The sequence below is a fragment of the Chinchilla lanigera genome, unplaced genomic scaffold (genome assembly GCF_000276665.1).
Source record: "Chinchilla lanigera isolate Chin_1 unplaced genomic scaffold, ChiLan1.0 scaffold00019, whole genome shotgun sequence".
NCBI classification, from domain to species: domain Eukaryota; kingdom Metazoa; phylum Chordata; class Mammalia; order Rodentia; family Chinchillidae; genus Chinchilla; species Chinchilla lanigera.
In genome coordinates this window covers 15,658,528-15,671,137 of record NW_004955420.1, presented here as the reverse complement: position 1 = coordinate 15,671,137, position 12,610 = coordinate 15,658,528, and the positions used below count along the sequence as shown (strand labels likewise).

The following is a 12,610-nucleotide window of genomic DNA, read 5'->3' as shown; positions in this document are numbered from 1 at the left end:
CAGAAGAGGGGGGAAAGAACAGTTCTCAAGTAAAGGAAAACAATTTGTTCTTTTGATGACGGACATTTTTTTTTTAAAGTGATTTTCTTTTTTGTATTTTCTGGAATCCAAACACTACAGAGACAATTTGAAACAATTGGAACAAAGTCCACGTCCACATCTCTGGACAGGTGGCACAGTTAGGAGACAGATGTCTGCTAAAAGCTGGAAAAGCCAGGGAAAGTCCTCAGGCAGTGCCACCGCAGACCTCTGGGTAGCCTTTCCGGCCAGTTTAATGATGAGATCCCTGTCCTCTGTCCACAGTGATCTCACTGCACTTCCAAATCATGTCAGGTTTGCCGGATCTAATTTCATGACCATCCAGAGACCCAGATTCTTAAAAGAGCTTTTAAAACAGCCCATCATCTTTGATTTCTTGCAGTTCTTCTCTTTCCCATTTTCACTGTCCTGAACCTAGTTTCCTTCATCTCTGTCCCTCTGCGGCTACTGTCGTCACCCCTGACCTGGCTTGTCCCTAGTAGACAGACTCTCTGATTTCTTCTCAGCCCAGCCCCGGCAGGATAAATGGACAACTAGATGCACTTCCTTAGCGAGGCCTTTCAGACCAACCACACTCCAATCCCATCGCCCTTCCCAGTTCTCCTCCCACTCAAAGCTTCCTCATCCCACATCCCAACACCTCCTGGCAGCCATTCTATTCCATGAAGAGGACGCTGGCAGAATTCTACTCTTTTCTTTACAAGGCACTTCTGTGACAAGTGCCTTTTCACACTAAGGTAGCATTTAATATAGTGTGACTTTTATCACTTGACACCTGAGGTGTTCACAGCAGACTTCACCATGTCTTATCTACAACGACATACATACTGCCACCCTGAGCATCTCTCAATAAATGCACACTGAAGATATAAATGAATGAATGACCCCAATATGACAATACCTAAAAATCTGTATTTTACACTATGCTAAATACTTCCTGTACATTTCTGGGTTGTTTTTTGTTTAACCTACAAATGAACTATAGTCTTCATTTTACAAATAAGGCAACCAAGTGGACGCGTAGCAATGCCAGGACTGAATCCCGGACCTGTGGGCTCTAGGTCACATTCTTTTCAATACTCACTTCCTCTTCCCCCTCATCCTTCCTCCTTCTCTACCCTCCCACCTAAAAGACAGTGAAGCTTCAGAGGAGTTGCACAGTAAGACAAAGGTAGAACTGGAGACCCACGCGCTGTGATGTTTCCAGTGTTCGGAGTAAAGTAAATCTGGAGGGGCCCTGACTATGCTCAGAGCAGGCACTGCCTTGATCCCCTGAAGGAGCAGCGAGGTGGTGAGGAATGAGGCACAGATCTTTTTCTCTGCACAGGGACCAGCACTAGACCCAGCTCCACTTCTCTTTAACCGTGTGACCGGGAACAACGCTTTCGTACTGTGCAACTGCTTCCTCCTGTGGCAAGACTCACAGGGCCCCTCCCATAGGACTGCTAGGAGAAGAAAACTGGAAGAGAAGTCCCATGAAGGAAGAGACTCAGTTTACCGTTTCTGCAGCTCTATCCCAGTACCTGGCAAAGCACTTGGTGCATTTTCTAAAATCTGGACCACAATTTCCTGAGTGTTTAACTTACCTAATAATAATCTTCTGTCTGTTTGAGATCTAAGTGTCAGAACTGATTGAAAAAGAGAAATAATGAGGATGACACTCTTATTCATCCTAAAACAAGCCAATAATAATGATAATAATAATAATAGATCACAGACTATAGCAAGCAAACAAGAAGCACTTGCCTTGCTTGATAGCTGCTAGGACTACCTGCTTTTCACAATGGAAGAGATTTAAAGGAAGAAAAGAGAAAGGCAAGAGGAATGAATAGATTAAGAAACCTAACTGATATCCTAAACACCTAATCAAAAAGAACAGGCTTTGCAAGATAAATCGAAAGATCTACTCAAAGAGAAGCAATTGAAGGTCCAAACTGAACAGTCTCAGCAATTTGTGGGAGAAGAGATATTTTGAAATGGCATAATGTAAGAACAAAGAACAAAAGCATTTTTATCTGGCTCCCAAACAATTAAATGAACCTGCCAATTCCGTGTGGAAGACGGGCTTTAAAGAACTGCAGTCAAGTCGGGGGAGCACTCAGAGTCAGTCAGAATTCATTAGATGCCAGAGGAGAAGCGGCGACAGACTTCTAAAAGTCATCTCCAGCTCAGCCAGAAGGGCTGCCCTGAGCTGCCGGCTGGAGCCTCTAAGGGAAGCCGCTCTGATTAACCCTTCCAGAGGGTACATCTTGCTCAGCTTCTGGACCACTTCCACGAAATTAAGGAAATGAAGCTAAGGAAGAAAAAGCCCTAGTTGCCAGTTAGCTATGCATGTGACCCATCCTGATTCTTCCTTTCATTTAGAGAAGCAATTCTGCCCCTGGGACCATTCCTTTTCTGCGACAAGGGGAAAAGGTGGGAATTCATTGTACGTGAAATTCAGTCCTTCCATCCATGGGTTGAGCAAAAACACAGAAGGTAAAAGCAGCCTTGGAAACTTATAAGTCAAACGGTAAGGGTGACGTGTTTTTATGCATAGACCACAGGGGCAAAAGGGACCTAAGGAAGGAGAACCACTAGTGTCTCCCATCCACCACCTCCTGTCCTTTACAACACTGCCTCATGGTGGAGCTCCAGACCCCAAGTCTAAAGCGACATCTTCCTTCTTCTTACCTTCCCAATATTTTCCAAGTCACAATCCCCTCATTTAAAGGTATAAAAATGTAACTTCCTACTTTAACTTCTAGCTCAGCCTAAGTATGTCTGAAGATCAAGATGTGAAAGAATGTGAAAGCACAGTGCAAAGTATTTAATACACAGGATCACTTCTCTGATATGTTGTGAATTTCTATCCCCCCTGTAGTCTCTCCAGGATCTAAGGCATAGCTTCTCACACTTTCTAGGCATGGCTAAGCAATGGACAGAAAGATTAGTGGCGCTATGAATCAATGAGCTCTGACTAGAGTCTTCTGCCGCAGGTACCAAGCGGAGACAAGCTCTGTTCCCGGACTTGACTGCTCACAAATCTAGTTGGAGATGATTTTTCTCCTGGAGGCTTTAGAGAGGAAGATAGTACAGCTATAGGCGCTATTTACTGGGTAGAGACCATGAACATAAACAATGGAACAATCTGTGAGTCAGAATCATCAACAAAGAATTCCTGCATGTGGTGAGGATGTTGTAATACAAAGTGTAGGACTGTGCAGCTAGGAGAATCATTAGGCATTGGTTGTCCAGTTTCCCCTATTTTAAGGCTGAAACAACTGAGCCTTTGGAAGGGACTCATGTGTGCCGGGCTCACCTGGCAACTTCTACAGCAACGCCACATCGGCCGACTTGGGCACCGTTACCACGGAGACCATGGTCCAGAGGGATCCCGGAGCAACACCACACAGTTCAGAAGAAATCTCATTTCACCTCACTGGGGAGAGCAGGAAAACAGGGCTCGGCAACAATGTTCATTTCCAAGTCAGTTTTGAAGCACTGCGAGATGGAACCCTAGACAGCCTTTCTCCCGGACCCTCCCATTTAAAATTACAACTCCGGGGGCTGGGGATTTAGCTCAGCGGCAAAGTGCCTGCCTGGCAAGCGCAAGGTCGTGAGTTCGGTTCCCGGTACCAGAGAAAAACCAAAAAAAAAATAAAATAAAATTACAACCCCATCCCTGCTCCACCATCTGACCTCCAATAAGTACATTTTCCCTCTCCCCCGAGTAGAACGTAAGGGCCATGGCCAGTGATCTGTGTCTGTTTTCCTCCGGGCTTTGTCCACAACCCTAATCACAGAGCCTCAGGCATGTTAGTGACTCAATAAAATGTTGGAAAGGATGACTAAAAGCAGGAATCGCAGAAGCCCTCAAGAAGACAACACTGGAGTTTATCCTTTAATGTTAGATGGAGTTCAGAAAAAAAACAGACATGGATGAGAAGCAGGAACAGAATTAGACACCAAAGGTAGAGGAACAACTGTAAAGAAGTAAGTAGGGCCGGAATAACACCAGTGAGAACTCCTTCACTGAAAGCAAATGTTGAAATGAAACCAAAGCAGAGAGAACACAGAAAGGGGCCACAATGTTTGGTAATGTGTATAAGCACAGTGCTGTACAACCGGAGTGCAGACCATCACGGCACCTCAGGAGGCCACGCTGGTGTCCTTGGAATACACACAGGCCCTGTGAGAAAACAGAGCGGCTGGACGTGGGGATGATGCCTGGAAGCCAGTGACCACGGCACGGGCCTTCAAGCTGTTCCGCCTGCAGCCAAGTGCTTCTGTCAGCCAAAACCTCTACCACCCTCCTCACCCTGACCTGGCTCTGCTCCAGCCGGCCCGAGAGGCCAGCGGGGCCTCACCAGCACGGCAGAGCTGTATTTTCTACCTCTGATTCCAATTCATGCCATAAAACTCTGGGCAGAAACTCACCCTGATGGAGGGTTTTTTTTTAACATTATTTTATTTTTTTGTAACATGGCAAAGACTGACCCGGAAAACAAATACGTTTCAAAAGGAGAAAATTCATTCGTATGTATAAAAAATAAAGGCAGTAGAATATTGATTGTGGCAGTTTAGGAAAGCTGGCAGAATGCACCTCTCCAATTCATGGAAACGGAGAGAAAATACAGTCCGCATTGCGCACTAAATGTAGATAACATGGCCTCAAGATGCAGGCAGTTGCTGACTGTGCGCAGATAGCCTGGTGCCAGCCTGGCCCAGGAGCCAGCTCTGCTGCCCAGTGGAAGTGGGAATCATTACCAGATCCTGGGGGACAGCGAGGTCTGGGGCAGCTTCTCCACTTGTCTCCCTGATTCCGAGGGCAACAGAGTCTCCCAGGCAATCCAGCTAAAATTCATAGACACCACAGAGGAGCTCAATATTATGTGAGAGAGATTCTAAATACCAATTCTATTTCCTTCTCTTCCTTTATTCTGTTAACAAAAGCAGGCTGGTAAATAAATAACACAAGCTAATGATTTCTAAAGTGCTAAGTGGTGTAGAAAAAAGAGGGTTAAACTAGAAAGCGAAAGGCTGAATGTCACTCCTGCTGTGGGTGGGCACACAAGTAAACCAGGGTTTACGTCACTTGACTTTTCTGAATCTCGGCTTCCCTTCCTAAGTACACCTTAGCAATACTGAATAGCTGGTATTATTTCACTTGTAACAACCCTCTGAGCTGGCAATGTTATTAAACTTCTCTTGCAAAGTAATTTTTCCAAAGTCACTGGCAAGAGGTGGAGTCAGGAGTGCACATGTGCCTGATTTCCCCAGTTCATGTTTGGGATCCTTCAGGTTATCTCCTAGTGTCCTCAAGCTCTGACCATCTACATCCTCAACCTTTCCGGCACCAGTAGCTGGATTCATGGAAGACCATTTTCCCATGGATGAGGGAGAGGATGGTTTCAAGATGATTCAAAAGGGTGCATAACCGAGATCCCCCCACACACAACTCACAGTAGTGTTCCCGCTCCTGCATGAATCTACTACCTGACAGGAGGTAGAGCTCAGGCGGTGTGCTCAGTGATAGAGAACAGTGGCAAATATATGTAATTTTTTTTGTACCTGGAATTGAACTTGGGACCTTTCAGTTGCCAGGCAGGTACTTGTGCCACTAAACTATAAGTGGTAAATACAGATGAAGCTTTACTTGAGCATCTGCTGCCCCCCTTGTGCTATGTGGCCTGGTTCCAGTCCACTGACTAAGGGCTTGGGACCCTTGATTCACAACATTCATTTAAATAAAAAGGACTAAGACCACCAGAGTCTAGCTTAGTACCCCAGTGTCAGATGTGACCTCATAAATGTATCATGGAGCTGCCCACTTGCCTTAGTAGCTAAGGGTAGCAGGAAACCCTAAAGCCTTTTCCACAGTGACCCCTAGATTATATCTGAGTGTTGTTCTGATCAGCTCTTGGGAACTGAGAAGCAGTACGGTGATGTCTAGCACAGAGCCTTTCTTAGCAATGACCTTCCCTCTGCCTCCTAGCCCAACCTATTACTGTTCAACATGCAATGTCAACACCAGTGATGCTGTTGCAGCAAACTGGGGTGACAGACCAGAACCCCAGACCAAGCACAACTGAGTAAAATACCATCATACAAGGGGCAGGCTTTCGGGTCAAAATACTAAAGAAAAGGAACAAGGTTTAGCAACATCACATAAAACCAAGAGTTGGTTGAGCTGTTTCAAGGATGTGCTTTGGCCTCCAGCAGAGCGTGAAATGACTGAAGTAACTGGAATTGAAGGAGATTCCTAGAGGGTGATGTGCCGGCTTTAATCTTCACTGCTCCTGCCAAACCCTCAAGATCCACATTAGTTTCACAAACGCAAGGACAAACAGGAAGTTCTATCAGCATGAAGGAGAGGAGGTAAGGAAACCATACGCTGGATGAAGATTTGAAGAAACTAGGAAGAGGGAGGAGACCAGGAACATCATTTTCGAACACTTAAAGCTCCTGTCCCCCTCAAAGAGGTGGACTGTTATTCCATATTCAGCCTAACTGCAGAATGACAGAGAGAAAGACTTGCTCCTCCCCCTAGAAAAGAAAATCCCCTAAAAGCTGTGCCAAATTACAGCAATTTGCCTCTAAGGGAAATGAAATCCCAGGGATGCCGAAGCAGAAATTGGACAATCATTTTGAGAACAGGCTGAGGAGTTAAGGAATCAGAATTCCAGTGCAAGATCAAGGAAGGCTGAATTTTGTCTTGCAAAGGAAATATATCCAAGTCCTAACTCCCTCCATCCCCTTCTATCAGTGAATTAGTCATTACTTGGAAATAGGGCCTTTGTGGAAGTAATCTATGTACAACGAAGTAGCACTGAATTAGGGTGGCCTGTAAACCCAATGCCTAGGGTCCTTAACGGAAGATGGAAATTTGCACACATACACACACAGATGGTTGTCTTGGTCCATTTGGGCAGACAGAAGAAAATATTTTAGGCTAACGACAAAGTACTTTATAAACAAGAAAAAAAAACAACAACAACAAAAAAAAACTGCTGTTTACAGTTCTGGAGGCTGGGAAGTCCAAAATCAAGAAACTAGCATATTCAGTGTCTGGTGAGGACTCTCTGCTTCTAAGACAGTGACTTGTTGTTGGGTTTTCACAGGTCAGAAGGATGAAAGTTTTCCTGAGGCCTCTTTACAAAGGAAAGACTGGGGCTCTCAAGAGCTAATCATCTTCTAATGGCCCCACCCCTTAACATATTACACTAGGAATTTGTTTTCAATATGAGCTTTGGAGAACAAAACATTTAGACCACCGCTAAGTCCATGCTAAGATAGATGGTGAAACTGAACTGACATGGCCAGAAGATAAGGAACACCAAGGACTGCCAGCAACCACCAGAACCTATGAAGGAGAACGGAAGCAGTTCTTGTCTAAAGCCTTCTGAAGGAGCATGAGCATCCAGTTCCTTGATGCCAAAACTGTGAAAGAACACATCTGTCTTAAGCCACATGGTGGAAATTTGTTTGCCTATACCTGGTAACAAATGCATATACTATACTAATGCCTACACCTGGGGACATCTGCATCTCAGAAACTGGTAACTGTCTTCCGAGTGGGAACTGTGACAGGGCACTAATGCTAATTCTTGAATCAGAAGGAAAGTTAGCACATGGCTTATCCTCCTTCATGCGTTAATTAAACACATACTGAATCCTGAGTATGTTTTCAAAAATTCTGCTAAGCCCTGAAGAGATAAGGATGAGTGAGACATAGTCTTTGGCCTCAAAGATCTCACTGTCTGCTACGATTTGAATGTATGAGTATCCCCAAAGTCAGTATGTTGAAAACCGTAACCTTAGAGTTGGCGGTATTAGAAGTAAAGCTTAGGAAGGTCCCTGAGTCATGAGAATGGAGCCTTGGGAAATGGGATCAGTATGTCTAGAAAAGAGACCTCAGAGAGCAACTCTGCCCCTTTTGTCACATGAGAACACAGCAAAGAAAAGGTCTGCTAGGAGCAAGGAAATGGGCCTTACCAGACACCAAATCTGCTAGTGCTGTGATCTTGGATGTCCCAGCCCCCAATATATGAGAAGCAAGTGTCTGTCCTTCATAAGCCACTCAGTCTATGGTGTCTTACTATAGCACCCCAAAGAGAAAACATACCATCCACCAACAATGAAAGACCTAACTGTTAGAGTCCATTTCAGTTCCACCCCCGCGCCCCCGTGGTGAAACTGCAAAAGCCAACCCCACCCCGACAGACATCCTGCTCTAACCTAATCCACAAATGTCAACCCCTCCCAAAAATGTCCTGCCCGCTTAAACAAAACCAAAATCAAATACACTCTCACCAAAATTTTCACACCACTCTTAAAGATCTTGCCCCTCTACCTCTACATAAACTCAGCCCCTTTGCCCCTCAGTGCACTCTCGATCCTTAAGAGACTCACTGGCCACCTCCGCTCCAATAAAACTTCCTTCTCTGTTGTGTCTCATGCCAATGCCCTCTGCCGATCTGACACTAACCTGGTGATATCTTTATAGATGCTCCCCTCCTCCTGCAATCAGGGGCCTGAACAAACACAGAGGTAAGGAAAAGAGGCACTGTCCATGACGGTGGGTATCAGGGATAACTTTTTACAAAGATTCTGCCTGTGCTAGATCTTTGAAAAGGAAGCATCTCAAGGTAGGGAGCTGCTTTCTAGGCATATCAAACCATATTTAGGGGTCTACATTTTTAAGAAGTAGGTAGAGGTACTGATAAGAAGGGAAGAACAAGAAATAAAACTCCAGAATTACAAAAGCTAGTCCAGGGAACCCCACAGGTGCTTGGACTATCCTAATTCTACTTTTTAAGTCTTAGTGAATCCCCTCATACACAAAGCACCATACATATTTCCAGTGAATCCCCTCATACACAAAGCACCATACATATTTCCAGTGAATCCCCTCATACACAAAGCACCATACATATTTCCATTGCTTCATTTTGGAGTGACTAAAAGCACCGTATACATCTTCCTACACTAGTTATATACCCACCTGGTAATCCCAGTGGGGAGAGAAACACTCAAAATACTCCCCAATGAAAAACTAGACAGAAGACACCTCAGATGGCTTTCCAAATTCTTACCAGATTTTTAATCCATTCATTTCTCCTCACTCTGGCATATGGAGAAGGAGCAGCAGAAATGAAACCAACAGCTGCTTCCCAACAGTGGAGGGGCAGGGGGATGTCCGTGTGCCACACCTGACAGCTGTGAGCATTCTTAGAACATAATTACATGACTTCTTGCGTATGGCACCTCCCCTCACCCAAAGCACTCTGCCGTGTCACTGGGTTTTATTCCCACAGCAACAGACGAAGCTGAGAGGCATCAATGAGGCTAGAAGGAGTCCCCAGGGTTGGGTGACCTGTAAGAGGCTGACTCAAGATGACACTGAGTTTTCTGAAGCCAGGAAGCTGTCACCCTTCACCGTCCTGCCTGATTTTCTTTTAAAGCATGTAAAAGGGCTTCTAGGATTGTGAACATGATTTCAGCAGTAGTAAGTAAAACTCATCCAGGTTACATAGATGAGGATTCCACAGGAAGGGCAGAAACAGCACGTTCAGCTTTCCCCAGGATAACCACACCTCTGCATTTCAGGAGAAAGTAGGAACTGAAGTTGGGGGTGCACATGCTGTGCTGAAGCTCAGGGAGCAGAACTGGTCCACCAGGCCCCTCTAAAGCTTCCCTGAACTCCCACCCACACTGTACACCTATGTTCAGTACATGACTGTCTACATCTGCCACCTTGGAGAAGTAGCTGGTTCCCAAGATAATGCTGAGACTGACTTATCAGAAACTGACCATAGGGCAGTTGACTTGTCTGCACCAATGAACTTTCTCTCAAACATCATTATATTAAGCTAAGCGTTCACTTCTGAGGTTGAGGATTTCTCTCCAAATGTTCCAGTTAAGAAAGCAGCTGCAAATATATATGCTGAAATGCAAATATATATACTTAAAATATATACTGAAATGACAATGTACAAATACAAGTAAGAAATCACATTCTTCCTGAAATAAAATTGGAAACATGACCGGCAAGGCTTCTCTAATTTGCTAGGAATGAAAACACCAAAAGGATATCAATTAGATAGTAGCTTCTGGGTAGAAGAGCTCTGTCTCTGATTAAGAAGGGAATTAATGCAAGGAAATAAAACACTCTAAATCTCCTTACTTCAACTTGCTCCTCAGTCCAATAAGTGTGTTTCAGAGATTTCTTTTTTTTATAGATTTGTAGTGATCTATCATGTTAAAGCACAGGGTGTCTTGTTGTGCATGTGCACACACAACACAGGCACATTCAATTCTGAAGAGTAATTTATTCTTTTCCAGGTGCACGAGGTCATAAATGAGTTTTAAATTAACTTAATTGTCTTGCCTGTCTGTGAAGACAGGGCTTGTTTTTGAGGTATGATCATATGAAACATAAGGATATAAAAACAATCTGTCCTCCCATCAGGTATTAGACAACTCAGGAAAGAAAAAAGCTCTCGTCTTCAGGAGAGCTCCTCGGTTTCCTGCACTAGCATGTTCACTGATCACCACTCTCCTCCTGCTTCACACAGTTAGAAATGGACATCAAGTCTTACATGAAGAAAGGCTACAATTTTCCTTCCTCCCAGCGGGGACAGGGAATGGCAGAAGAATAGGGAAAGCTGTTTTCCTTTCTCTCGTCTCTCTTCCTCTCATGAATTCACGGACACTCGATGGTATAAAGCTGCAGGTTAGAGGCAAATAATAGATTCAGAAAACACTGCAATATTAGGTTGTGAAATGGCTTTCAAATAGAAATGCATCAGCAGCCCACTAATGGACGGCAGGAGCACTGGGTAAGAGGAAGAGGTAATTCAGACAACAAGCAGCAGGACCTCCGTCCCTTCCGGTGAGTACAAATGCAACAAGCAAGGAAGCACTGGACAACACAGGCAAAGCAGGCTCTGCCTCTTTGCTCTCCGTTGAGGAAAGAGTCCCTGCAGAGCCAAGTAGCCTGAGGCTGACGCAAAACAGCTCCCTCCAAACTGACAGGTAGCATTTTGTCAGCATCTTATTTGCAATGAAAAAACACCAATATACTCCAACTCATCTGCTCTGGGCCCTTGTGGCTTAGTGATACAGAGCAAAAGGAGGAGGCAGCAAGTAGTAATGAGTGGAAGTATTCTGGCTGATAAAGTATGGGGTTTTGTGCTATGTTGTTTTCATTTTACTTGTGCAAAGAGAGCTGTAAACACGCTGGACCAGTTGTTGCTTTAGTCAGGGGTCTTGGGTCTTTCATAGATGAGCACAGACGACTAGAAGTCCAGGTGATTGAGGCAGATTAAAGGTAGCTGAAGATTCTTTGACACTCTTTCATCAAGAGGGAGGGGCCCATTCCTGTGCCCTTGAATCTAAGCAGGTTCTGTAGCTACCTAACCCACAGAAAAACATGGAAGTGAGGTTTTGGTGGTTTTCAGTTCAAGGCTTAAGAAACTGGCAGCTTCTATTTCTTATCTCTTGAAGGGTTCTCTCTGGAAGATCTGATAGTTCACGTAAAGAAGTCTCATAAGAAAAGCTAAACTATAAGCTAGGGATGGGAAGGGAAGAAGATATCCGGCCAGCTCCCAGCTAAGGTTTAGAAATCATAGAGCAATTACTGCCCATCCTCTCTGTGTCCTGTCTGAATTTCTTACTCATAGAATCATTAGATATAATATTTCAAGCAACTATATTTTGAGGTAGTTTTCAGGCAACAATTGATAACTTAAATCGCACCTACAAAGGCTCCTTGTTATGACTTAGATCTTAAATACCCCATCCCCCTAAACCAGAGGCTCATGTGAAGACTTTGGTCCATAGCATGTGGTTCTATTCAAAAGTGGTGGAACTTCTAAGAGGTGAGGACTAATGCGAGTAAGTTAGGTCATTGAGGGCGTGGCCCTGAAGGGGAAATTTGGGACCCTGGCCTTTTCCTCCCCTAATGGCCAGGAGGTGAACATTCTGCTCTACCACAATGTTGTGCCTCACTACAGGACAAAAGATGAAACCAAATAACCATGGTCTCAAACCACTGAAACAGACCTTTCCTCCTTTCTGTTGTTTATCTCAGGTATTTTGTCACAATAACAGAAAGCTTGAAGGTTGCCGGTTATCCACACTCCTCTCAGCATTTCTGCTCTGCAATCTCTGCCAACCCAATTCAACTGCCACTTGATCTCACCTTGCACTTGGGGCTACCACCAGTTCCACAGGAAGGAAGGTATCTGCACCAGATGCTGTCAATAAGACTATTCCAGTCTGAGCAGGCCAAAGCAGCAAACCTGCTGCTGACATAATCAATAATAAAAACACCACTCTTGGGCAGTCATCAACACTGTCTACAATTACTGAACTGAGCTAGCAAAAGGATTTAAACAGAAGGAAACAGGGCAGCTTCAACCTTCACATTATTAAAACCTCACAGAGCAATTCCCAGAGGAAAATAAATTGTATTTCAATATATTTGGATGAGGGGCTGGGGATTTAGCTCAGTGGCAAAGCGCCTGCCTGGCAAGTGCAAGGTCGTGAGTTCGGTTCCTGGTACCGGAGAAAAACCAAAAAAAAA

At 44.5% G+C, this 12,610-nt stretch overlaps 1 protein-coding gene across 4 annotated transcripts in view; it reads right to left on the bottom strand.

Moving 5' to 3' along the window:
• Positions 1–12,610, bottom strand: part of Mb21d2 (Mab-21 domain containing 2) — a 114,276-nt gene that overhangs the window by 52,240 nt on the left and 49,426 nt on the right. The window contains exon 1 of one of the 4 annotated variants that reach the window (XM_005383214.2): positions 9,117–9,135. The exons of the other annotated variants lie outside the window; for them this stretch is intronic. The gene's annotated coding sequence lies outside the window, so the exon portion shown is untranslated. Of the gene's footprint in view, positions 1–9,116; positions 9,136–12,610 lie in introns of those variants that run through there. 4 annotated transcript variants of the gene reach the window in all.